This window comes from Ahaetulla prasina, chromosome 5 (assembly GCF_028640845.1).
Source record: "Ahaetulla prasina isolate Xishuangbanna chromosome 5, ASM2864084v1, whole genome shotgun sequence".
NCBI classification, from domain to species: domain Eukaryota; kingdom Metazoa; phylum Chordata; class Lepidosauria; order Squamata; family Colubridae; genus Ahaetulla; species Ahaetulla prasina.
Genome location: NC_080543.1, coordinates 109,232,845 through 109,259,290, shown reverse-complemented (window position 1 = coordinate 109,259,290; position 26,446 = coordinate 109,232,845). Strand labels below are relative to the sequence as shown.

General features: G+C 39.2%; 1 long non-coding RNA gene across 3 annotated transcripts in view; it reads right to left on the bottom strand.

The window, feature by feature from the left end:
• The window catches only part of LOC131199208 (uncharacterized), a 70,019-nt gene that overhangs the window by 8,849 nt on the left and 34,724 nt on the right, over positions 1-26,446 (bottom strand). The window contains exon 4 of one of the 3 annotated variants that reach the window (XR_009155299.1): positions 8,187-8,438. The exons of 1 other annotated variant lie outside the window; for it this stretch is intronic. This is a non-coding gene — a long non-coding RNA (uncharacterized LOC131199208). Of the gene's footprint in view, positions 1-8,186; positions 8,439-22,617; positions 22,707-26,446 lie in introns of those variants that run through there. One more of the 3 variants, XR_009155298.1, reaches the window with a different exon arrangement.

Genomic DNA, 26,446 nt, shown 5'->3' with positions numbered 1-26,446 from the left:
TCTGCCCTATAAACTTGCAAGTGGAGACACAGCCATGCTGATTTCTCTATTTCACATGCCAATCATATAGAGCAAACTAGGTATCAGGTCTTCCCTCACCTCCCGAATTCCTGAAACTTGATCCTTTATGTATTATTGAATGTCAGCTTGAAAAAGCTTACTCAAAAGAAGATTAGTAGCAGCTTTGAACTGTGCACGTCAGGGAACTGATTCCATCACCAAATAGGGGTTTTTCAGTTGCCATTTCTCGGTCTGTAAGGCAAAGGCCATTGTCTGGATTTTTGCTTTACATTACTCTGTTTACATTACTTCACTGGTATGGAAAAGTTTTTGAAGCAGATGTACGTTTCAGCTGCGGTCTTTCTGCTTTTCATAGCCATTTATGTGGAAACCAAAGATAAATATGCTTAGCGGAACAAAGCTGTGATCCATATAATAGAGCTTTTTTGGAAAAGATATAACAGTGATGAAAAGGACTTGGCTGCATTTTGTTGTACAGATTAATTTGGGCTGGTTCCCTAGTCAATGTTCAGCAGCAGCCATTTTAATTTAAACTTAATTCTTGATTGTACACCCAAGCAGCATTTTGGACACCTAAAAAAAATAATGCCCTTCCAACAAAAATCTCTTACAAGTATTGGTTCATCCAATTTCATAGCATGCATAATGAAAGCACTAACTGTTGGAGCAGGTCTGCAGATGCTGGAAATCACCCTTAACTGGCCAGAATCGCCAGATATACTGCAGCTGATATTCAGCCAGCATTCACACATCATGCTTTACATGATAATAATAATAATAATAATAATAATAATAATAATAATAATAATAATAATAATAATAATAATAATAATATAATTTTTATACCACCCTTCTCCCGAAGGACTCAGGGCGGTGAACAGGCAGATAAAACAATACAATACATTTCAATAAAAACATTATTTAAAAAACTTATTCCATAAAGCCTAAATTTAAAATACAATACAAAATATAAAATAAACCCCAATAAAATCCATGTTTAAAAACCCTATTAAGCCAGTCCTGCTCGGAAGAATAGATATGTTTTAAGCCCGCGGCGAAAGGTCCGGAGGTCAGGAAGTTGTCGAAGTCCTGGGGGAAGCTCATTCCAGAGGGTAGGTGCCCCCACAGAGAAGGCTCTCCCCCTGGGGGTCGCCAGCCTACACTGTTTGGCTGACGGCACTCTGAGGAGGCCCTCTCTATGGGAGCGTACCGGCTGGTGGGAGGCATGTGGTAACAGAAGGCGGTCCCGATGATATCCCGGTCCTATGCCATGGAGCGCTTTAAAGGTGGTAACCAACACCTTGAAGTGCACTCGGAAAACCACAGGTAGGCAGTGCAGCCTGCGCAGGATCGGTGTTATATGGGAGCCATGAGTGGCTCCCTCTATCACCCGCGCGGCTGCATTCTGAACTAACTGAAGTCTCCGGGTGCACCTCAAGGGGAACCCCATGTAGAGAGCGTTACAGTAGTCCAGGCGAGAAGTGACATGCTTAACCATGGTTTAATAAAATTAGACAGTCTAGTAAAAAGGATCTGGCTGGATTCGAACAATGTCAAAGCATGTCAGTGAGTGAAAACCCAAAATTCTCTTTGGCCTAGTTCACACACACATACAGAATCATAAAATGTTTGTTTCACGTGCCATGCAACCTGGTCATTGTGATTTTGAAAGCCAACTTCATACATGTAAAGGTTGAGGGGAACACCCAGGAAATTGGATTCAACAAGCATGGTTAAGTCAATGTGTGAATCATTGCGATATAGCATATTGTGTGAAACAGATCTTTTGAGTTTTTACAGATCTGGTCAGGCATTAAGAGGAAGATTATTAGACTTCCAAATAGATGGGAAGATACGTAAAGTTATTCTGCCCTTAGGTTAACAAAACATAAATTGAGCAATGTAGATCAAAATTATCAATACTATTATATTACGATGGATATTCATTGGGTCAATATTTTAAAATTGGATGGACAGAAGCCCCTGGCACAGAAAGTGTCTTTATTATTGTTATTGTTATTGTTATTTATCATCATCATCTCTTTTATTCATTAAACATGAAATTCAGTCAACTGAACATTTAAAAATGTGTCACAAATATGACTGACTGATACTAATGGTTGATATGGGTTGCTGCCAGAGACCTAGGTATCAACCAAATATCTTCTTAAAATATACGATGTTCCAAGTAGTGCAGTTTTTGGCAGTTCTGCTGGTGTTATTGTAGGAATTATTATTATTATTATTATTATTATTATTATTATTATTATTATTATTATTATTATTATTATTATTATTATTATTATATACTTTATTCATTAAACATGAAACTCAGTCAATTGAATATTCAAAAATGCATCACAAATACCATTGACTGGTGCTGATGGTTGATATGGTTTGCTGCCAGTGTCCTAAGTATCAACCAAGTACCATCTTAAGATGTACGATGTTCCAAGTAGCGCAGTTTTTTGCAGTTCTGCTGGTGTTATTGCAGGAAGCTGCAATCTGTTGATGTATCTTATAAAATTCTTGGACATGGTACCAAGTGCCCCGATGACAATGGGCATCACTGTTACATGTTTCATCCATAGCCGTGTAGTTTCGATGGCCAGGTCATGATATTTCATGATTTTTTCTTCGACTCTGGCATCTCCTGGTAGTGCAAAGTTAATAAATTGTACGTTTCGGTTTTCGATAGCTGTGATATCTGGCGTGTTGTGTTCCAAGTGACGATTTGTATTATTATTATTATTTTATTTACACAAAATTACAGTATACACAGCAAACGAGATAACTATGCTGGATTTTGTATCACAGATCACTAGTCGAACACTTCCCAAGCGTTTAGGACTGCGTGATGTATCAGCGAATTATACGAGCAGATCCCAGTAAGGTGGCCTTCTGCAGCTGACCAATGGTGATTTTGTCAGCGCCAATTGCTTTTAAGTGCTTGCCTAGGTCTTTAGGCATAGCTCCCAGTGTGCCGAGTACCACTGGAACCACCTGCACTGGTTTATGCCAGAGTCTCTGCAATTCGATTCTCAAATCTTGATATCTGGTGACTTTTTCAAGTTGTTTCTCATCAATTCTTCTTCTTCTTCTTCTTCTTCTTCTTCTTCTTCTTCTTCTTCTTCTTCTTCTTCTTCTTCTTCTTCTTCTTCTTCTTCTTCTTCTTCTTCTTCTTCTTCTTCTTCTTCTTCTTATTATTATTATTATTATTATTATTATTATTATTATTATTATTATTTACTTTATTCATTAAACATGAAACTCAGTCAACTGAACATTCAAAAATGCATCACAAATACCATTGACTGGTACTAATGGTTGATACGGGTTGCTGCCAGTGTCCTAGGTATCAACCAAGTACCTTCTTAAGATATATGATGTTCCAAGTTTTGCACTTTTGTTTGAGTCACTTTAAGTTGCGCACTCTGGTTCCCCAGAAATAATAATAATAATAATAATAATAATAATAATAATAATAATAATAATAATAATAATAATAATTGGCGCTGACAAGATCACCATTGGTCAGCTGCAGAAGGCCACCTTACTGGGATCTGCTCGCATAATTCGCCGATACATCACGCAGTCCTAAACGCTTGGGAAGTGTTTGACTAGTGATCTGTGATACGAAATCCAGCATAGTTATCTCGTTTGCTGTGTATACTGTCATTTTGTGTAAATAAAATAATAATGGACAAGATCACCATTGGTCAGCTGCAGAAGGCCACGTAACTGGGATCTGCTCGCATAATCCACCGATACATCACTCAGTCTTAAACGCTTGGGAAGTGTTCAACTAGTGATTAGTGATACGAAATCCAGCATAGTTATCTCGTTTACTGTGTATACTGTCATTTTGTGAATAATAATAATAATAATAATAATAATAATAATAATAATAATAATAGTTGTTGTTGTTGTTGTTGTTGTTGTTGTTGTTATTATTATTATTATTATTATTATTATTATTATTATTATTATTATTATTATTATTATTATTCCCACTTGGAGATTAAAGAAGGGATGTTCTTCCCCTGTATCTACATTGGTCTACTTATGCTTGGTCTAGTCACATGTTCTCAATCCCGGAACCTCAATATTTAAAGTGGAGGGAATGGTGGTATCACACACACACACACACACAACTATCCTCAAAAAAATAAATAAAAGAACCTGTTCTTGAAGTGTGTTGAATATAATTCAACTGCCAACCCAACCAGCTTCTGAGCATGGAACTGGGGAAATATTTTGCCCTTTGTTTCAGATAGCAAATCATATTTGAGTAATCCTAATTGATTCTGAGGTTTCCTGAATTACCAGATTGACATAAACCGTTGTAACATTCATGGTAACTAGTTTGGCAGCATAATTTTGGATTAATTCCTCTCCTAATTCTATAATAATATTTTGCTCTAGTTTCTTACCTCTGAATTTTACCTTTCAATTTCTTATTTCCTTTTCTAGATCTACGACCAATAAGGAAATGTCTTCTTGTCCATCTGCATTATTGTTTCTACTAGTATTCAACCATATTTTAAAATGGCAATTGTATTATTATATGCTATGTGTTATGTCCGAGGGCTCCAATAAAGTCCTCGCGGTTACGACCCGGCTAAGCCTTGACAACAGCCAGGCGGTTCCTCATTGGGTTAGACGCGCCAGGATAAAAGCGGGAGTTTCAGAGCCCTGTCATTGGAGGAACTCCTGAGGCAGCGAGTATTTAAGGGCTGTCAAAAGGAGTTCCGTTGTTACTGTTCCTAATGTTGTTGAGTTAGTTGTTATTGAATAAAGTTGAATTCACTTCAGCCTCTGTGTGGACCCGATCTGTACCCACCAACGACATATATAACACTATGTTTATTACTTTTTACCTGTAAGATACTTCAAATATAACCAAATAAAAGAATGAAATATACATTGCATTACATTGTAAAAAAATTCTGGTGTAAAATTAAGAGATGGTTGGAAGAAATTACATTACAAAAGATAGAATTTAAACTGGAGCTATTCCTATTAGGGATAATAGATCCAAAAATAGAGAAAGATTTGAAATATATAATACTGCACATATTAACGGTGGCTAGGATTACCCTTGCATAATGGTGGAAAGACATTAACCTACCATCAGAGGAAATAGTGGTTAGAAAAATTATTGTATGCGCAGAAATGGATAAAATGACAATGGAAATAAAGGAAAAAGAAGATTTGGATTACTATAAAGTGTGGAATAAAATGTACGAGTGGATAGAAAACAGAAACCAAAATAAGAAATAGAAAACTTAATCCAATATTGATTAAAAACCAAAAAGCTATTAACTATTAATGTTAAATTACTGACTATGTAAATAAGTATACTCTAAATATTGCATTCAGTTTTGGTCGCCACGATGTAAAAAAGATGCTGAGACTCTAGAAAGAGTGCAGAGAAGAGAAACAAAGATGATTAGGGGACTGGAGGCTAAAACATATGAAGAACGGTTGCAGGAACTGGGTATGTCTAGCTTAATAAAAAGAAGGACTAGGGGAGACATGATAGCAGTGTTCCAATATCTCAGGGGTTGCCACAAAGAAGAGGGAGTCAAACTATTCTCCAATGCACCTGAGGGTAGAACAAGAAGCAATGGTTGGAAACTAATCAAGGAGAGAAGCAACCTAGAACTAAGGAGAAATTTCCTGACAGTTAGAACAATTAATCAGTGGAAAAACTTGCCTGCAGAAGTTGTAAATGCTCCAACACTGGAAATTTTTAAGAAAATGTTGGATAGCCATTTGTCTGAAATGGTGTAGGGTTTCCTGCCTGGGCAGGGGGTTGGACTAGAAGACCTCCAAGGTCCCTTCCAACTCTGATATTATTATTATTATTATTATTATTATTATTATTATTATTATTATTATTATTATTATTATTATTATTATTATTATTATTATTATTATTATTAAATATATGCATCTAGTGTGTTATAAGAATTATCAAAGTTGTTATAAAAGATAGATAAAGTAGAAGAGTTGAATATAAAAGCAGAATATACAGTACATGCAGATGCAGAAGGCTGTAAAAATAGTATATATTGTTATGTTTGTCTTGTTTTTTATTGTGTTTTTTGTCCCGTTTTTAAAAATAAAAATGCTTAATACAAACTATTTTTTAAAAAAAGAGTGAAATATAAGTAACAAACTGCATTTTCCAAGTCCAAGCAAAATGTGAAAATGGTTGGTTTTGATAACTGCTGCTTCATAAAAATCCCAGGGTACCCCAATTAACTGGACCATGATGGAGATAAATCAATGGAGTGGGGGGGGGGGCTGACTTGCTATTCCTTGCTTATTAATGTCACTTCCTCCATATTTTCCAGTCCCACTATTATTTTCTCTGCAGTTAAATTCAACTTGACTGAAATGATAAACTGAATTTGAGTCAGACCTATTTAGTGCTTGGATGGGGAACCATCAGGAAAGGCAGTAAGCTAGGGTGGAAAGCTGAATAACATGGAAGGCAATGGCAAGCTGCTTCCATATTATTCCTACAACACGTAGTCAACTGGAGTTAAACTTGAGCTGAGTGGTGTTCATAGATGATAAAGCAGGGGTGAAATGCTACCAGTTCGCTCCGGTTCAGGTGAATCGGTAGCTTTTTTTTACTTCTGGTTCACTAGAACCGATAGTTTTTATCACTAGTTAAAAAAAGCTACCAGTTCGTCCAAACCAGTATTTCCAATGATCAGCTGTGCTGCGAGGTTTATATTTGCTTGAAAGGAGGAAATCCTGCTTTTGAGCAGCACAGCTGTTCCCTGCCTCTCACTGTTCTACTTACCTAGTGAAGTCCGCTTTTTCTGCACGAAGTGCACGTTTGGCGCACATTGCACATGCGTTTGCAGTGTGCTTTTGGCATGCACCGCACATGCATGTGTGCTGCATACTTTTGGTGTGCGCCGTGCATGCCCGGGTAGCGAACTGGTGGCGATCCATGGAGGATTTTACCATTGTGATAAAGCATTGTGTAGCTGGTGGAAGTGATGAGAGCAATAATAGCAAGCAAGGGAGCAACATTCTGCGAAGAGGGTATTCTGATTAATGGTGACAAAAACATGTCACCTGCTGGTTCTCCAAGACTGGATAAAAGAGAGAGTCTGTGGCCGCCAGGAGCCCAAAAGAGCACAACTGTTCCCTAGGCAACTTCTTGTCCACCCTAAGAATTTCCAAGAGCCTCTCCTGCTCAGGCTTGAATTCCTGCTCCAGGACTAGTTGGAACAATAGGAAACTGTTTGCCCCCTTTCCCTCCCCAACCCCTCTCTTTAAGTCTCTTGACAACTCAGAACAAGTAATCTTTAGTTCCAGAAAGTCAGGAAGAGTAACAAAATTGATGGGACTATACATAAGATGCCGTTTGTCAAATGCTGACTGCTTTGAAAAAGTCATTTAGGATAATAAAGCATCCCTATGTTATCCTTCACTATGGCTGGGATTGTACTCGGTTCAAGCCGGGTAGGTTGAAGTTTGACTACCATGTCAATTCAGCCTTAGGGCTGTTTCATGGCACTCCTTTGCCTCTCTTCTCCCAATCTTTTACGGGAAATGTTTCTTCTTTTGGGCCACACAAACAGAGCTGAGATTTATTGCTTAGCAAGCCACAGCATATGCTTTGTTCTTTCCTTGCACATCTCCCAATATGTCCAAGAGCAGTCAAAAGGAATCACAGATCCCCCTTCAATGGCATCATCCAAGTGACAAGAATATCACTACATTAATGCAATCTATGGCCCTTCCCCAGCACTCTGCTAAAATGCTACAGAATCTACCCATCCTTAAATCAGGAGGAAACAATCTGCTGTCATTTTTGCTGTTCCATTGTCTTGTGATTTGTGATTGTGTCTTTCCTAACTTTTTATTTTATTTATTTATTTATTTGTCAAGCATATATAAGATTACAGATAAAAGTATAACATGATTGTGAGTACATGAAATGTATAAACATGATTATGAATACATGAGATAATTACGGAAAAAAAAGGGGGACATTAGGACAGGGATGGTAGGCACACTGGTGCGCTTATGCACGCCCCTTACAGACCTCTTAGGAATGGGGTGAGGTCCACAGTAGACAGCCTAAGGTTAAAGATTTGGGGGTTTGGGGAAGAGACCACAGAGTCAGGTAGTACATTCCAGGCATTGAGCACTCTGCTGTTGAAGTCGTATTTTCTGCAATCGAGTTTGGAGCGATTTACCTTACGTTTGTATCTATTGTGTGCTCTTGTGTTGTTGTGGTTGAAGCTGAAGTAGTCATTGACTGTTAGGACATTGTAGCAGATAAGTTTATGTACTACACTTAGGTCAGACCAAAGGCGGCGTAGTTCTAAGTTGTCTAAACCCAAAATAATCCTCATTGTGATTGGTTTGCAACTCAGGCTTTCCTGTGAGAAAAGCAAAAACTTATTAAACTTGTTAATCAGGGTACTGCAGAAGAATGAGAAACTTGACTAGGGAACCCTGCCTATTAGGATTATCCTGGCTGATTTTTTTCTAGTTTTCCTCTCTTATATCATTTGGAATCTCCAAAGGTCCAGTATAACAATGGAAGAAAAGATATGAAAAGTCACCAGAAAAGAAACAGCCTCAGAAAGGAAGGAGGTAGAGTCTAACATGATAAGGCATCTAACTCGGTGCAGTAGAGTAAAAGAACTGAAATGTGACTGGGCTCTTACTTAAGCAAAGGAGGATGGGAGCAAATGACAACTAGCAAAAAAGCAACAAGAACCCAATTCAACATCCCTGATTATTTTCCAGAGTCTGCCAGGAGGAGAAAGGGTGGGGTGGGTGAGTGATAAGTTTAAAGGAACTCAGGAAGCAAAACCTGAATGGAGAAGACAAACACTGAAAAAAACACCGTACGCTCTCACAGAGAGGGACTCCTTAGGGTGCCGTCCGCCAGGCAGTGCCGGCTGGCGACACCCAGAGGAAGGGCCTTCTCTGTGGGGGCTCCCACTCTCTGGAACGAGCTTCCCCCAGGGCTGCACCAACTTCCCGACCTCCGAACCTTCCGCCGCGAACTTAAGACACATCTATTTATTTGCACAGGGCTAGCCTAGGGTTTTAGCTTTAAATTTAGTTTTAATGGGGTTTTATATTTTAGCGATGTTTTAATTTCGGCCTATTTAATAAGTTTTTTAATTGTTGTTTTTACTTGTATTTTTCTATGTTTTTATTTGGCTGTACACCGCCCTGAGTCCTTTGGGAGATAGGGCGGTATAAAAATTCGAATAAATAAATAAATAAATAAATAAAAAATAAAAATAAAAATGACTGTGGTGGAGGTTGGCTAGTGACCAAAGGAAAGAAGGATTGGCACAAAACATACAGGTGGGCATGTCTATCAAAGTCAACGGGCCTCACTTCCAAGATAATGGGTAACACAAAGCGTTAAGAGTTTACTTTCCTATTTGATATTTTGGTGAAAGAGTGTTGCCTTATGAAAGAACATACACTTCTGTGGTGGTCCACTTGGAACTGACTTTAGATCAGTGGTCCATGTTTCTAACTTAATAGCTGCAATGATTCACTTAACAACTATGGCAAGAAAAATCGTAAAATGGGGCAAATCTCACTTAACCTATTTCTCTCTTAGCAACATAAATTCTGGGCTCAATTGTGTTCCTAAGTCGAAGACTATCTGTAATATAGGGTACCTACTCCCCACAGGAAAGTAGTTAAAATGGTTATGAGAAAAGCAAAGAAAGAACGATTGACTGAATTTTGATTTTAGACTGGTGTGTTTTAATGATTAAAGATGAAGTAGGGGAGATATTCACGCTGTAAATCGAAATGCTAATTAAAATACCAAAGCTATAAAATATAAAGTCGTTTCTACCTCCAGTTCTAAATTATATTTTATAAAATGAAATTTCAGGTAGAGCAAGGATGCAGTCTAAATTCTTGTACTTGGATATACAGCTGAACACAGTGGGACTTAACAGAATTGATTTTCTACAAGCAAGAAAAACAAAATAGAAGAACTAATAGTGAAAGGGAGGCCCTAAACACCTGCTCTTTCCTTGGACCTTTAGATCAATGGTCCCCAACCACAACACAACAATGATGAAAATCATCTTGAATGCATTTGGGTCAATATAAAAGGAGTGAAAAATGATATTGCCATAGGTCTATACCATAGACCACCCAACCAAACAGAGGAAGTAGATGAACTTTTTGCTAGTCAGCTAACTAAGGTATGTAGGAAGCACATCACAGTAGTAATTTTAACTACCCTGACATCAACAAACTCTGCACCAAGTGGAAGATCCAACAGGTTCCTAACAAACCTAGCAGACAACTTTGTTTCCCAAAAAGTAGAGAAGGCAACAAGGGAATCAGCCATACTGGACTTAATTCTCACTAACAGAGATGAAATGATAGAAGGTGTTGAAGCTATAGGAACATTGGGGGCAAGTGACCATGCAATATTGGAATTTGACATTAAGCAAATACAAGTAGTAGAACAAAGTCAAACTAGAGTCTTGGACTTTAAGAGAGCTAATTTCAATAAACTTAGAGAGAGCTTGAGAAGGATTCCATGGATGAGAATCCTCAAGGGGAAAACAACTCAAGAAGCTTGGGAAATTTTGAAAAGTGAGATTATAAAAGCGCAGTCTAGCACAATACCAATGGAGAAGAAAAATAATAGATCTCAAAAGAAACCAGCATTGATGCATAAAGAACTATCTGACAAATTGAAAGACAAAAAGGACTAATATAAAAAGTGGAAAGAAGGGCAAATAACTAAGGCAGAATATCAGCAAATAGCCCAAGCCTGTAAAGATGAAGTGAGGAAAGCTAAGGCTCACAATGAACAAAGGCTAGCGACAAAAGTAAAAAATAACAAAAAAAGCTCGTGTTAAAAACAAGAAAAAAGTCAAGGAAACAATTGGCCCATTGCTGGGAGAAAGTGGCAAGAAGATGACAAGCAACAGGGAGAAAGCAAATCTACTTAACTCATTTTTTGCATCTGTCTTTACACAAAAAGAAAAAACAATCCAACCTATCAAAAACAGCACCACAAAAAACAGATTAGAAACACAAGTTAAAAGAGGGAAGAAAATGGTAAGTGAACACCTGTCTACCCTAGACGAGTTCAAATCACCAGGACCGGATGGATTACACCCCAAGGTTCTGAAGGAACTGGCAGACGTGATCTCAGAACGACTGAACTATATCTTTCAAAGATCCTGGAGCACAGGGGAGCTGCCAGAGGACTGGAAAAGAGCTAATGTAGTTCCCATCTTCAAAAAAGAAAAAAAAAACAGATCCAGGAAACTACAGACCTATCAGCCTGACTTCAATACCAGGGAAGATTCTGGAAAAGATAATCAAGCAATGAATCACCAAACATCTAGAAGCAAACAAAGTAATAACCAAAAGCCAACATGGGTTTGTCAAAAACAGATCATGCCAGACTAATCTTATTGCATTCTTTGACAAAGTGACAAAATTAGTGGACCAGAGGAATGCTGTCGATATAATTTACTTGGACTTCAGTAAAGCATTTGATTAAGTAGACCATAACCTACTACTAGATAAAGTAGAAAAATAATCATCTGTCTGAGATGGTGTAGGGTTTTCCTGCCTGGGCAGGGGGTTGGACTAGAAGGCCTCCAAGGTCCCTTCCAACTCTGTTGTTATTATTATTAACCTTTCCAGCATGGTGGCCCAGCCCAGCTGGGGCTGGGTGGGTGGATGCATGTGAATGGCAGGCACACATGAATGCACACAACTCTATTTGTGGAAGCTGCACACGTACCCTCCACTTGCATGAATGGAGCTTTATGTGTGAGTGGAGGGTGCTTGTGCTCACGTGTGAAGCTCCTTGTGTGAGCAGAGAACGCTTGTGCTCATGCATGAAACTCCACTTGCATGAACATAGGGTACTTGTGCAAGCATGCAAAACTCCACTTGCGCAAGCGGCAGGCTCTCTTGCCCATGTCTCCCATGTATGCGCTTGCCCATGTCTCCCACGGCCCGGTTTCAAACAGGCCATGGGCCAGTAGTGGGCCGCAACCCTGAGATTGGGGAGCCCTGCTTTAGATGGTGTCACTCATGAGTGCAGTGTGGGTGAGGTGAAGGGAAAAATTGGTGGTGTTAAAGCATGACTGAGCAATCTGAAAGGAGAAATGTGGAAAGAATCGTACAGAGGAGCCAGTTCCTTCTCAGTCTTTTCCCTCACTTAATCAAGTTGGATCTCTCAATTGCTATAGATGAAGATATAGTGCAACATCCTCCTTAAGAAGACAATGGCTCAACCAAGAAGCAAGGGTAACTAAAATCTCAGAACCTGAGACAATTTTTCAAACATATTGCTGATATTCAAAAAACCTTTATTGGTATGGATCCAAATATTCTAGGATTTGGAGCCTTTCTCATTCCGGTTCTTTCTCTTTGTGTATGTGGACATGTGCTACAATTTCTATCATCCTCAGCGACATTGATTTTAATGTGATTCAAGATTGCTGAGGACAATAGCTTGCCGGGAGTTTTAATTCAGGAATCTAATTTAAAGAAGGCTGTCTTAGGGCATTCCAACTGTTGGTAACTTCACAGAATTTTCCTGTGTCATAAATCTGTTTTCATCTTTTCTAGCATTGTGCTCTGAAGCAGGCTGAGCTTTGAATGACTTTCCAACATTTTTAAAGAGCAGTGATTATTGAAGTTTCTCAACAACACATACCAACTAGTATAATTATGATAGGTATACACTGGTCATAAATGCATACATATAGATATGCTTTTATTTGCTTAAAAATCACAGCTCTTGTCTATGCCAATATTTGAACAGTAAGAACAAAGTATCAATCACAATCCTTTATGTAGAAGTATAACGTATGAAGCTTACTGATACTTTCTTGTTTTTTTCTACTGACTATTCTTTCCCATGGCTGTAGAGCAAGCTCATGCCACCAGTTTTTATGCTGTTTATGTTTTACTTGAATGTCAACTTTGTTCCACTCTGGAGAACAGAAATTAGCAGAGATGATGATTTATGATTTATCACTTTGTTGCTTGTATGTATTCTGAGAGTTTATCCATAGGAAACAAATTCCTTGTGTGTCCAAGCACACTTGGCAATAATGATTCAATTTGATTCGATCTGATTCTATTCTATTCTATTCTATTCTAAAGAATATTCTGTACTATTTTAACAACCTGCTTAAGTATTGGGATTTATCTCTGGGAAGAAAATGCTTACAGGTAGGTAAGCATCAGTTTAACCTTTATCTTCCTATATACAGGTAGTCCTAGACTCACAACAAGTGACTGTTCAAAGTTACAACAGCACTGAAAAAAGTGACTTATGACCACTTTTCACCCTTATGACCATTGCAGCATCCCTGTGGTCACGTGATTTACATTTGGATTTTTTATTTTTATTTATTTATTTTATTAAATTTGAAATGCCTTTCAATTGGTTCATATTTATGACAGTTGCAGTATCCCTTGACAAGCAAAGTCAATGGGGAAGTCAGATCCACTTAGCAACAGTATTACTAATTTACTGTATATTTTTGGACTATAAGACGGTCCGTACTATAAGACGCACCTAGCTTTTCGGTAAGAAAACAAGAAAAAAAAATCTGCCTCTGCCTCCCAGCAATTTGCCTCCTTACAGCAAACAGCAAATAGCCTGGTCAGCTTCAGCAAAGCCTGATTTAGCACGAGCAGCTGAATGGTAGTTGGATCAACCTCCCAGAATATAGCTGATCAGCTGTTCCAGGCTGCGGGATCGCCGCCATTGCCACCCGTCACCACCCATCGCCACCACCGCCTCCGCGTGCCCCATTTTCGGCCTCTGCACATCCCATTTTTGGCCCGTTCCAGGCAGTGGGGATTGCTGCCACCTATTGCTGCCGAATGGCGGTGGTGGCGATCGGCGGCAATAGGCATGAGTGACTGAGTGCCTATAAAATAAATTTCTTTAGGGCATTTTCAGTTTAGGTTTTAATTTCATTTTTATGATTTTTATGGTATTACGGTATTTGATGGTTTTATGGTATTTTATTACTGTTGTGAGTCACTCAGAGCTGTGCTTTAAGATAGGCGGCTGTACATATTTTTAAAAATAAATAAAAAAGTAAATTCATAAATCCAACGTTTCCCCTATAGGTATGGAAATAATACAGCAGGAAGTGAGTGCACCTAACTCACGCTGATGGATTTTGAAAAAAACTAAGGGAGAATGGGAGGTCAGACAGCCAATTTAGTGTAGTAGTAATACCACGCTAAAAACTGGGAGACTGTGAGTTTAGTTCCACTTTAGGCACAAAGCCAGCTGAGCCAGTCACTCTCTCTCAGCCCTAGAAAGGAGACAATGGCAAACAATTTCTGAAAAGCGTGCCAGATAAACTGCAGACACTTGTCTAAATAATTGCCAGGAATCAACAATGTCCACCCACCCACCTATACACAAAAGAGGGGGTTTAACTAGTTATTGTTTGAATGGAAGAGCACTGGAAATACAAGGCCTAAAATTTAGAGAAGGGGATAAAAGACACTCACAAGGAAAGGAATTCTAAATAATTTCTATAGTGTTGCGAGAAAATTACGTAGATGTGTCCAGTTAGTAACTAGGAATCACACTCAACCCAAAGATTCTTTTTCCTTTTAGATACACAAGGCAGCTTTCCTTGAATGTCTTGATTACAATTCCCAGTCAGCCTATTTGTTCATCTCATAAATAAACAGTACTTGGAATTGAACTGAAATATGCCTGGCAGGCACCACTTTAAAAGGCGGACACTGGATCACATTTGGAAAACACATTTTATCATCCCTTCTTCAAATCAAAGTCTTGCATTTTTGCAGAGGGGTTATCTAAATTTCTCATCGGTCTACCGCTGACTGTATGTATCTTAAAGAACACATTAAAGATAAGGACTTTGTGGTTTGGCCCTTACTCAGAAGCAATTTAATAAGGGGAAATTTTCTCTGTTCAGCTCATCAGTTCTGTTCTGGAGGTCACAGTGACTAGTCAATTACTACCACTGTAGTACACAAAAGAAGAATTATAAGCCAACCCTCAGTGGTAGAATTCAGTTTTTTTTTACTATCGGTTCTGTGGGTGTATCTTGGCAGGGGAAGTAAAATCTCCATTCCTACCCCACTCTGGGGCCAGCCAGAGGTGGTGTTTGCCAGTTCTTTGAACGGCTCAAAATTTCCGCTACAATTCTCCAGAACCCGTCAGAACCTGCTGGATTTCACCCCTGGTGTGTGCTTGCTGGCCCAGCAAATGGCTTGTGGTTTCATCACAAGGTGCTAATTGCCTTTGGCTGTCATTAAAATTAACCTCAGGGGAATTGAATTGTAGTGAGGCCCAGAAACTATTCATGCCATGGAGATAAATGTAAAATGCTAGCAAGATTGCTTCATATAGATCACAGATAGGGTTGGAAAAAATCGTTTTAGTGGGATTGTCATACAATCTCAATAGCACAAATTGAGGAATGTGCCTCTTTGATGAGCCTATCATAGCATGGACTGATATTTTTCATATCTTTAGGTTCCTCAGGTAAAACTCTGCAGAGTCCTGGTAGTTTGGCTGGCCTTGGTTTGTCAGGGAAGTGCTGGTGGGAACTGACAAACCAAATGGGGTAAGAGCTTACTGTGCATTCTTCCAGGAGAGATCAGAAATTGGGTAGCCCTTCCAATGAATCAAGTATTGGATGCCCTCACCTCTTTTCCTAGAATGTAAAATTTCTTCCACCTTGTATTCTGGTTCACCTTCTACTATGACTGGCAGCTGAGAGTGTCGCTGGGATCTTATTGTGCTTGGGGAGGCATTTTTGGCAAGTAATGCTCAGGGAAAGACTGGATGCACTTCATTGAAGAGGGCAATAGTTGATGGAAGGTCACAGGATTGATTGGATGGAGAACTTCAAATGAGCTTTGAGAGCTGAAGTAGCTTGTTGGATGGGAAGCGAAATATCTTCAAAGAAAAACCAGAAAATCCAGTTGCCTCTTGAATAAGCACCTTTGGGTTCCAATGTGGCCACAAACATAGTGTCTAGCTTCTTGGAAGGTCTTGAAGTGACTAAGAACCTACCATGTTTCCCCAAAAATAGGACCCTGTCTTATATTTTTTTGAACCCTGAAATAAGTGCTTTATTGCCATGCGCTCAAAAGCCTGATTGGGCTTATTATCAGGGGATGTCTTATTTTGGGGAAAACAGGGTAGTAGAGAGCCAAACCTTGTCTCCTATTCTATGGGTAGACCCTCCTGCCGATGTGCATATGCTGCCTGTTCTTCTAAGCCTGTTTCACTTGGTCAAGTTGCTGTTTCAACAAGACTTGGGCTGCAAGTTGCTCTTGTAAGAAGTCCAAGCATCCCTGGAATCAAGTGCAAGATGGTCTTGCAACACTTTAGGGTATGTGCCATACATGGCTTGAAATGTGTCATTGAAGTCAATGAGTGCAGCGAATTGATGTAAAAAAATTCTGCAAGTGGCAGTAATGATAGCCGGTTGTTTTGGCTATCAGCACAGTAGCACCTCAGATACTATTGGAGGAGCTGCTTCGTCTTCTCAGCCTCCCCATTTGTGGATGGATGATGGATTGAGGAGAGATTGACCTTGACATTTAGTAACTGAAAAAATGCTTTCCAAAATTTAGATTGGAATTGTGCCCCTCTGCCTGACATGAGACTGAGACCGTGCCATGGTAGCAAAAGACATAGTCTAGAAAAAGTTTTTTCTAAAAAAAAGAAAAAGAAAAAGAAAAGAAAAAAGAAAAGAGCTTTGGGCTGCAAGGCTATCAAATCGGTCAGTCCTAGGAGATCAACCCTGACTGCTTTTTAGAAGGCCAGATTCTGAAAATGAAATTGAAATACTTTGGCCACCTAATGAGAAGGAAGGTTTCACTGAAGAAGAGCCTAATGCTGGGAAAGATTGAGGGCAAAAGAAGAAGAGGACGACAGAAAATGAGATGGCTGGATGGAGTCACTAAAGCAGTAGGCATGAGCTTAAATAGATTCCAGAGGATGGTAGAGGACAGGAACGCCTGGAGGAATGTTGTCCATGGGGTTGAGATGGGTTGGACACAACTTTGCAACTAACAAGAAGAAGAAGAAGAAAAAGTTGGCCTGTGTTTTTGGCATTGGGAAATCCCTTACAGGATATGAAATGAGCCATCTTGGTGAAAAGACCTACCATCATTGTGAAGTGAACCCTTGGACAGAGGGTAAATCAGTAATGAGATCCAGAGAGACTATATGCCAATAGTGGGGGTTGTGGGGCACAGGCAGTGGTTGCAAATGTCCTGTGGGCTTCTGCTGGAGTGGTTTGGCCCTCCTGCACATGTGGCAAGAAGCCACATATTACTTGATGTCTGCAGCAGTGGTGAAATCCAATTTTTTTTACTATCGGTTCTGTGGGCATGGCTTGGTGGCGTGGTGTGGCTTGGTGAGTGGGAAAGGGAAAGAATACTACAAAATCTCCATTCCCACCCCACTCTGGGGCCAACCAGAGGTGGCATTTGCTGGTTCTCCAAACTGCACAAAATTTCCACTACCAGTTCTCCAGAACCTGTCAGAACCTGCTGGATTTCACCCCTGGTCTGCAGCCATCCTAGTTCACCAAAAGCCTCTTAAGTTCTGTGTAGGGTTTTGAACACGCTGTCATGCTCTGCCGTTTCGTTATCATGGCAAAGTTGCAGTACCTCTTCCCTGCATGGTGGGGAGGGGGAGTAATGCTATTCTGCTTCTGTGTTTCAGGACACCATCATGAACAGAGTTACAGTACCTGCTGGGGTCTCCTTGAGTTCATCTATCCTGGCCTGTGAGAAGTGATCTCATTGTTGCTGTTCCTTTATCTTGGTGATTAAGATTTGGTGCAGTTGGGCAGCTCCCAACCTCTCAGTGGCTGGTAGTGATTGGTGAAACTGGAAGGCTGCAGGATTATTGTTGGTGCTGTAATCTGTTGAACAAGGGAATATTCTGGTTTGTGGGACAGCACAGCTGACATTAAGTTCTTGATGTACTTAATGTAAAAATCAACACATGAGAAAAATTGGCTCCATCTGACTTGTCTGGGTAAAAGCGCCTTGGTTTGTTGCAGGGTGTATAGATTTTTGTGATCAGTGTTGACCTCTATAGGAAAATACGCTCCTTCTAGGAAGTGTGTCTCAGTGCTGGAATGTTGATTTAACGGCAAGGAGTTCTTTATTAAGGATGTCATAATTTCGTTCTGGAACTGTCAGGGATCTGGAAAAGAACATGCATGGAAGAAGGCTGATGTCTCTCTTTCTGTCTTGCAAGAGACGGTTCCAATGGGTACATCTGAAGCATCTGTCTGGACAATAAATCTCTTGGATGTGTCTGGGTGCTGAAATAAGGCTGGGAAGCAAAAAGTTGCTTTAACTTTTCTAAGGGTGATTGGTGTGTAGGAGTCGGAGCAAATTTCACTCCCGTCTTAGTCAGTTGGGTTTGGCTTTATACGCAAATACTGCTATACATTTTCTGTAGAAGTTAGCAAACCCTCGAAAGTGTTGGATGTTTTTGGCTGAGTGAGGGGCTTGCCTGTCAAACACAGCCCTAAAGGCACCAACATTTATCTCAACAATAAAATTATTTGTTGGGTATTTTAGGGAGACACAGGTAGAGTGACTTGATATGAAAGCAAGGACATTCATGGGGTTGGGTCATAAAAGTCAAAGTAGTGACCACAACCATGTGATCAAAGCCCTGAAATTTTGAGTAGTTTGGAGAACTGGCAAATACCATCTCTGGCTGGCCCCAGAGTGGGGTGGGAATGGAGATTTTGCAGTATCCTTCCCCTGCCACGCCCACCAAGCCACGCCCACAGAACCAGTAATAAAAAAATTGGGATTTCACCACTGATTAGAATCTTAAGCTAGACCATATCATTTAGCATGTCAATTGCAGCAAACCAACTGAGTTGTATCCAACAAGCCATGTTAACTAAACCATGATTAAATGCAACATGTGAACCTAGTTAGTCTGTTTGAATAGTGTTGTGTTCTCATCTTCCTTTATGGAGAACTATTAATCCCAGAAATTAAAGTTAGGCCAATGAAAGCCTTTTCATTGTGAGACCCATCATACCAACAAAATATAATAACAGAAATGCTAAACTCCCAGCCAAAGTACTCCCTGATTTCAACTTGGTTCAATGTGCCCAATGAACAAAGAGATGGAATGGAAATTTTTATAAAACTCAATATTCAAGTGCTGCCATTGAGGAAGTTTCTAGTTGCTCTTCTCTCATTCTAGAGTAGGGAAAAAAACTGTTGAGAAATTAGTGCCCAGATGTTCATGTGGGAAGAGTTCCACAGGTTGTGATCTCATCCATATTACCTGGGAATAAATGCTATCAAATCAAATACAGGTATCCCTCAACTTACAATAGTTCATTTAGTGACGGTTCAAAGTTACAACGGCACTGAAGAAAGTGACTTATGTCCGTTTTTCACACTTACGATCATTGCAGCTTCCCATGATCACACGATCAAAATTCAGACGTTTGGCAACTAGTTCATATTTGTGACCGTTGCAGAGTCCCGGGGTCATGTGACCCCCTTTTGAGACCTTCCGACAAACAAAGTCAATGGGGAATCCAGATTCACTTAACAACCATGTTACTAACTTAACAAATGCAACGATCCACTTAACAACTGTGGCAAGAAAAGCCATACAACGGGGCAAACACTCTTAACAAATGTTTCACTTAGCAAGATAAATTTTGGGCTCAATTGTGGTCATAAAACGAGGATGATTTTAAGATTTTGGTCACCACCTTCAAAGTGCTCCATGGCTTAGGGCCCGGGTACTTACGGGACCGCCTGCTGTTACCTCATGCCTCCCACCGACCCTCACACAGAGAGGGTCTTCTCAGGGTGCCGTCCACCAAACAATGTCGGCTGGCGGCCCCCAGGGGCAGGGCCTTCTCTGTGGGAGCGCCTACGCTCTGGAACGAACTTCCCCCTGGATTACGTCAAGTGCCTGATCTTCGGACCTTTCGCCGTGAGCTGAAAACGCACTTATTTATTCAAGTGGGACTGGCTTAATATTTTTTAAATTTTTAACTGGGGTTTTATTATCTTAGGGTTCGTAATTTTAAATTTTAAATTTTTTAATGTTGGCCATTTTTTCTAATATGCTCGGTTTTAAATTGTTGTTGTAATTGTATATTTTTTATGTTTTTTATCTTTTGGCTGTACACCGCCCTGAGTCCCTTGGGAGAAGGGCGGTATAAAAATTTAATAAATAAATAAATAAATAAATAAATAAATAAATAAATAAATAAATAAATAAATAAATAAATAAATAAATAAATAAATGATCTGTAGCCTTATTCTGAACAAAGGTGCACAGGAATGCAATAGGGCTTGATGATTATGCCACAAATCTTTTGACAACGTTTGGCTTGCCTGTGGATGTGCGATACAAAAAAACCCTAAAACAAAAGCAAAACAAAAAGCTGAATTAATCCAAATGATGAGAAACCAAGTAAATAAAGTATCGCATAACACATTGGCAAGGACCATTAAAAACAAAACAAAAAAGATGCACTCTTGTACTACACACTGAAAATGTATTATACTGCATTTTGAAGGTGTGTGGTTTTTTTGTGGCATAGTAAAAAGTGTAACAGTATTTTCAACCATGTAAGGGTGGGTCTGACGCCAGTTATAAATATAGTGCAAAGGACATCATTGTACTTCCCGTAATATTCTCCCGGGTATAGGTGGGGAAATAGATACTCTGCTCCATGCTAGCTTAATTCCTGCCATTGTACTTTGGAGTCTATTGTTGCAGCCTCCAATCTCTGAAAGGAGCTTGAGGTTATCATCTCTAAGTCATTCACAAGCCCTAAAATCATGGAGTGTATTTTTTGCAGAGCAAAGTTGGCCATAAATCAGGGCGAACATGCTCAGTAGCTTGTGATAAATGTCATTGTTTTCATACACTTCCCAACACATTCAAGGTGACGACAACTGATGATTTGCCAATTTCATTTCATTCTACTCCCTTCCGAGCAGGTCTTTAAAAACAAAAACAAAGAAAAAACTCAATGAGAGGAAAATTCGCAAGATTACCTCTTTATGTTGTAAATAATAACATCCTGCAAAGAGTCCAGGAAACAAAGTCACAGAAGATGAAGCAGAACACAAGACGCTGCTTTAGATAAGCCTGGATCATCTGTCTATGTGGTCTATATATCTGGTCCATATCTACAGACCCCTCACAATCCCAGACATAAAATTGTTTCAACTTCTACGCTCAAAATGAAGCTATAGGGTTCTGCACAAGAGAACAACTAGACCAGAGGTGGGTTTCAGCAGGTTCTGATCAGTTCTAGAGAACCGGTAGCAGAAATGTTGAATAGTTCAGAGAACTGGTTGGAAACATTCTGACTGGCCCCGCCCCCATCTATTCGCCGCCTCCCAAGTCCCAGCTGATTGGGAGGAAATGGGGATTTTGCAGTAAATTTTCCTTGGATTGGGGAGGGAATGGAGATTTTACAGTATCCTTCTCCTGCCACACCCACCAAGCCATGCCCACCAAGCCATGCCACTCTCAGCAAGCCACACCCACAGAACTGGTAGTAAAAAAATTTGCAACCCACCACTGAACTAGACACAATGACAGTTTTTCCCCAAATGCCATCACTTTGCTAAACAACTAGTTCCCACAACATTGTCAAACTATTTACTAAGACTGCATTACTATTATTCTTCTCATCCTTCCTATTACCTATCTCCTCCCACTTATGATTATCACCAAGTTGGTTGGATCTCTATTGTTCTGTCTGTTTCCTAGTATGATTTGATTGCTTACTAGTAACCTATGACTATCACTAAGTGTTGTATCTTATGATTCTTGATGAATGTATTTTTTTTCTTTTTTTTTCCTTTTATGTACACTGAGAGCATATGCACCAAAGACAAATTCCTTGTGTGTCCAATCACACATGGCCAATAAAGAATTCTCTTCTCTTCTCTTCTCTTCTCTTCTCTTCTCTTCTCTTCTCTTCCCTTCCCTTCCCTTCCCTTCCCTTCCCTTCCCTTCCCTTCCCTTCCCTTAGCTGCTCTCTGGTTAGAAGTCAAACTGCAAACAAGCAATCTTTTGAAACTCTTATCTATTTGGCTATCCATCTAGAGATGTTTAGATTGAACCTTAACTTGCAGAGATCTGTTATGGAGCTGGTTTTTTTCTTTTCCCACATCCTGCCCTTGAAAGTACAATATGAAAAATGGCTATGTGAAAAAGTCAGGATTAATTCTAGCAATTTGAGGGACTCAGGTTTTAATGTAAAATTGTTTCCTGATTGCTTATTTGTAGCCTATGACTATCATTAAGTGTTGTATCATTGAGTGTTAAATTTGTACCCTATGACTATCATTAAGTGTTGTAAATGTTGTACCTTGATGAAGGTATCTTTTCTTTTATGTGCACTGAGAGCATAGGCACCGAGACAAATTCCTTGCGTGTCCAATCACACTTGACTAATAAAAAATTATATTCTATTCTAAAAGATTGTGTATACAGTCTACCATAATCAGTTCTTTACCAAAATTAGTTCAACTGATTTAGGCACTTGTTGCTCTGTTTTGCTTGACAATTGCTGCTGCCTTCTCCAGCCTCATTAATATAAAGAACAATGTCCACAATTGAAGGTCATCTGTTGCTGAAAGACATCAGGTTGGAAGAAGCTGTTGAAGATAGTTATAAAAAGTGTCTTGAAGGTACATATAAACAAGTAAGCAAATGTTTGGGGCCAAGCACCCAATTTCAAGCAAAGTTGAAAGAAGAACATTTCCTATGGTTTTCCTGAACAAATCCACTAGGTGCCCCACTTTATGGTAGAAATCCAAATGGTTGAAAAACCACCTAGTCATTATTAAATACTACTACTTTCTTTATGCACAAAGCAAGACGTATATAAGAAGCTCACGCCTGAAAGATGGCTTCACCCACCTTGACTGGGTCTATCGGTATCTGCCATGCTTTCTGTAGGAAACCCTCAGAAAACTATCCAGAATCTTGAACTGAAAATAAGACCTTCACTTTTACTTCACAAAACTATACTTTTATATGATAATACAATCCTGGCTGGCCCCTCAGTTGCTCTTTGTTTCTCAGTTGCAAAAAGGTATTGTAAGTTTTCACTCTAATGAATTTCAGTTCCTTTCATCTCATTTGAATCATACAGAATGAGGAACCTTTGTTGTGCTCAAATTCCAGTCAGCCTTAATTAGCTAATGGTCAAAGATTGGGGTAATCTTATACCTAGAGTTCCACATATTAGCCACATTCTTTGCCTTGGAGACACCAGAAGTTAAAGTCAGCCACACTGTTCATTGGATTCATACAAGATACAAGCCAGCAAAATTTGAAGAACATACAACTAAACAAAATTCTCTAAAACTCTCTCATACTTCTTCTGCCAGATGAACTAGGGGAAGCACATAAAATGAAAGTTGCACTTAACATGCTAACCTTGGTGGCCAATTTCAGCCCCTGAACCTGTTGCTAACATTTTAAACAGTTTTTCATCTCTCAAACTTATACAGGTTTCATTTTCTGAAATCAATTCCTCTTCAACAATTGGAAGGAAAACATTTTTCTATTTTGTGTAAAAATGCACCAATAAAAATGACATGTTAAGAATGTATTTAACAAAACAAAAATGTTTTCCTTCCAATTGTATGAATTTCTTTCTCCTAATATATACATGACTCCCCTAGAGATATTTAGATGGACAGGTTATTTATTGGCTTCAAACCAGGGGTGAAATCTAGCAGGTTCTGGAGAACTGGTAGCGGAAATTTTGAGCAGTTCTGAGAACTGGTAAATACCACTTCTGGCTGGCCCCAGAGTGGGAGGGAATGGGGATTTTGCAGTATCCTTCCCCTGCCACACCCAGCAAGCCACACCCACAAAACCGGTAGTAAAAAAAAATGGATTTCACCACTGCTTCAAACAACATTCTAGACTTAGATAAAACTATGGTAAGTATGTAGGGTAGAAAGATCATCCAGAGGCCAATGTTGGGAAATAAAATTGCTACTGTTGCTGTTCCTAAATGAGGCAGGTTAATTCCCTTGAGTTCCTCTCTGCTTATGAAAAACAATTTCTGAAATTTAGGAAATGGATGAACTTCTACATAGTTTACTACTGTCCACTTCTCTGACATATATATGGGGCTATGGATCTTAATATCATTTTGCTAGTCTCCAACAGGCAGCTTCCATCACAATCGTACAGAAAATTTATTTTTTAATGTTCCCACTTACATATTTAATAATGTGAAAGAATGCTCTGATAATGACATTTTCTAGATGTCCCAGAAATCTTGAGTGTATTCAGATAGATGCACATTCCAAAGGCTAATTTTGGATAATATTATTTCATGGTCCTCAGATCTTCCCATTTTAATGTGATTCCGTGCAGATTAAAAAAAAAGTTGGCTAAAAACGCCTTCAAATTAGGCTTCGATTATGCAATCATTCCTGTCCCAGTCATGGAATTTTACAGGAAATGAATGTTCTTTGCTGCGTAGAATTCTCTGATGTTTTCTCAACATCAGTTCTTTTCTGCGTTTTTTTAGACTTTCCTTTAAACATTCATTAAGCCAAAAAGAAATGCAAGCTGTACAATGCTTCCTGATTAGCCTTCTGAAAATAACTTAACGGTTAAAGGTTTATACTTTAATAAATGACTAACAACAAAACACAGCTAGCTGAAATATTAATGAGAGCAGTGATGACATATTCAGAATAAAAAGCAACTGAAAATGTCATACTTGTGCTTTCCCATCCTTGAACCCCTGGCTGAATTTTGACTTGTGGAATGGAGAATATGCGCAGAATGCAAACCAATTATTGGTTCCCACATGAGCCCCCAAAACTTCTTATATATAAAGTTATAAGCCCTCTCAGTACAGCTGTTCTTGATCTTGTCCATTTTCACATGGCACATATCTCCTTTTGAGGGATACCTTGCATTCTTTGATCCTGAGCCCAGCAAAGATTCCAGGCAACTTGAATATATTACAATTTTTCACGCAAGAAGAACATTATTTGTTCTAAGATTAAATCTTTTAGTAGCTTGGAACATACTTTTGCACAGACCTACAGGCTGGATTTCATTTCCCCCCCCCCCAGCATTTAGATGCTGATCTTTCATTGAGAAGAACAGCTTTGAAGCCTGAAGGATCTGTTTTAGATTTCCAAACTGTATTCTCAAATACAGCTCATCTGTCTGGAACCTGCACTGCATATCGGACATTAATACAATTGAGAGAGTCCAGAGATATTTCATGAGAAGAGTCCTCCACTCCTCTACCTGCAATAAAATACCTTATGCCACCAGACATGAAATTCTGGGCCTAGACAACTTAGAACTACACTGACTTCGGTCTGTCCTAAGTGTATAAAATTATCTGCCACAATTCCTTACCTGTTGATGACTACTTCAGCTTCAACCACAACAATACACGAGCAAGCAATAGATACAAACTCAAGGTAAACTGCTCCAAACTAGATTGCAGAAAATATGACTTCAGTACAGAGTGGTCAATGCCTGGAACGCACTACCTGACTCTGTATTTTCTTCCCCAAACCCCCAAAACTTTAACCTTAGACTGTCTACTGTTGACCTCACCCCCATTCCTAAGAGGTCTGTAAGGGGCATGCATAAGCGCACCAGCATGCCTACCGTCCCTGTCCTAATGTCCCTTTTTTACTCGTATCCATTTCATGTATTCATAATCATGTTTATACTTTTATCTGTTATCTTATATACGCTTGACAAATAAAATAAATAAATAAAATAAAAATAAAACCATCACCTGGAACAAGATGCAAAATAAAAAAAAAACACTTTGGAATAAAAAAGTGAAATTGGGCTTGCTGGATCAAAGAAGAAAACATCCCAAATCCATTCTGACACAATGTTTTTGTAAGGCACCTCAACGTTTAAAAATATCTGCAAATTTTTAACTAGAGCCTAAAACAGATAAAATGGTTGAAATCAAGAAGTGCAGGTGGGCGCACGATTGATGTTTGCAGACATGGTACCAACACGGCTCAAACATCAGTCATTAGTATACATTTCCTACCCCTCACTGCCATTTGTAACTATTTGTACAATAGTGAAGAGTTTTTGAAATAGGGGTATCTGTGGGAAGAACGTAAAAATAAAATCGAGATTTCGGCACAACTGTGGATCTTAACTGTTAAGAAGAAGCCTCAAAAGTGTGGTTGCAACCACCATTTTGATTTGTGATCATATAGACATATTGTCAGGCCTGCCATCGCATCACTTCAGACCTGTTTTGCTTCTATGGCATCCTGCCATTAAGGGTGGGGGGAAAGGGAGGAGCAAAGAATATAGAGTGTGGAGAATGACAGGATGAGA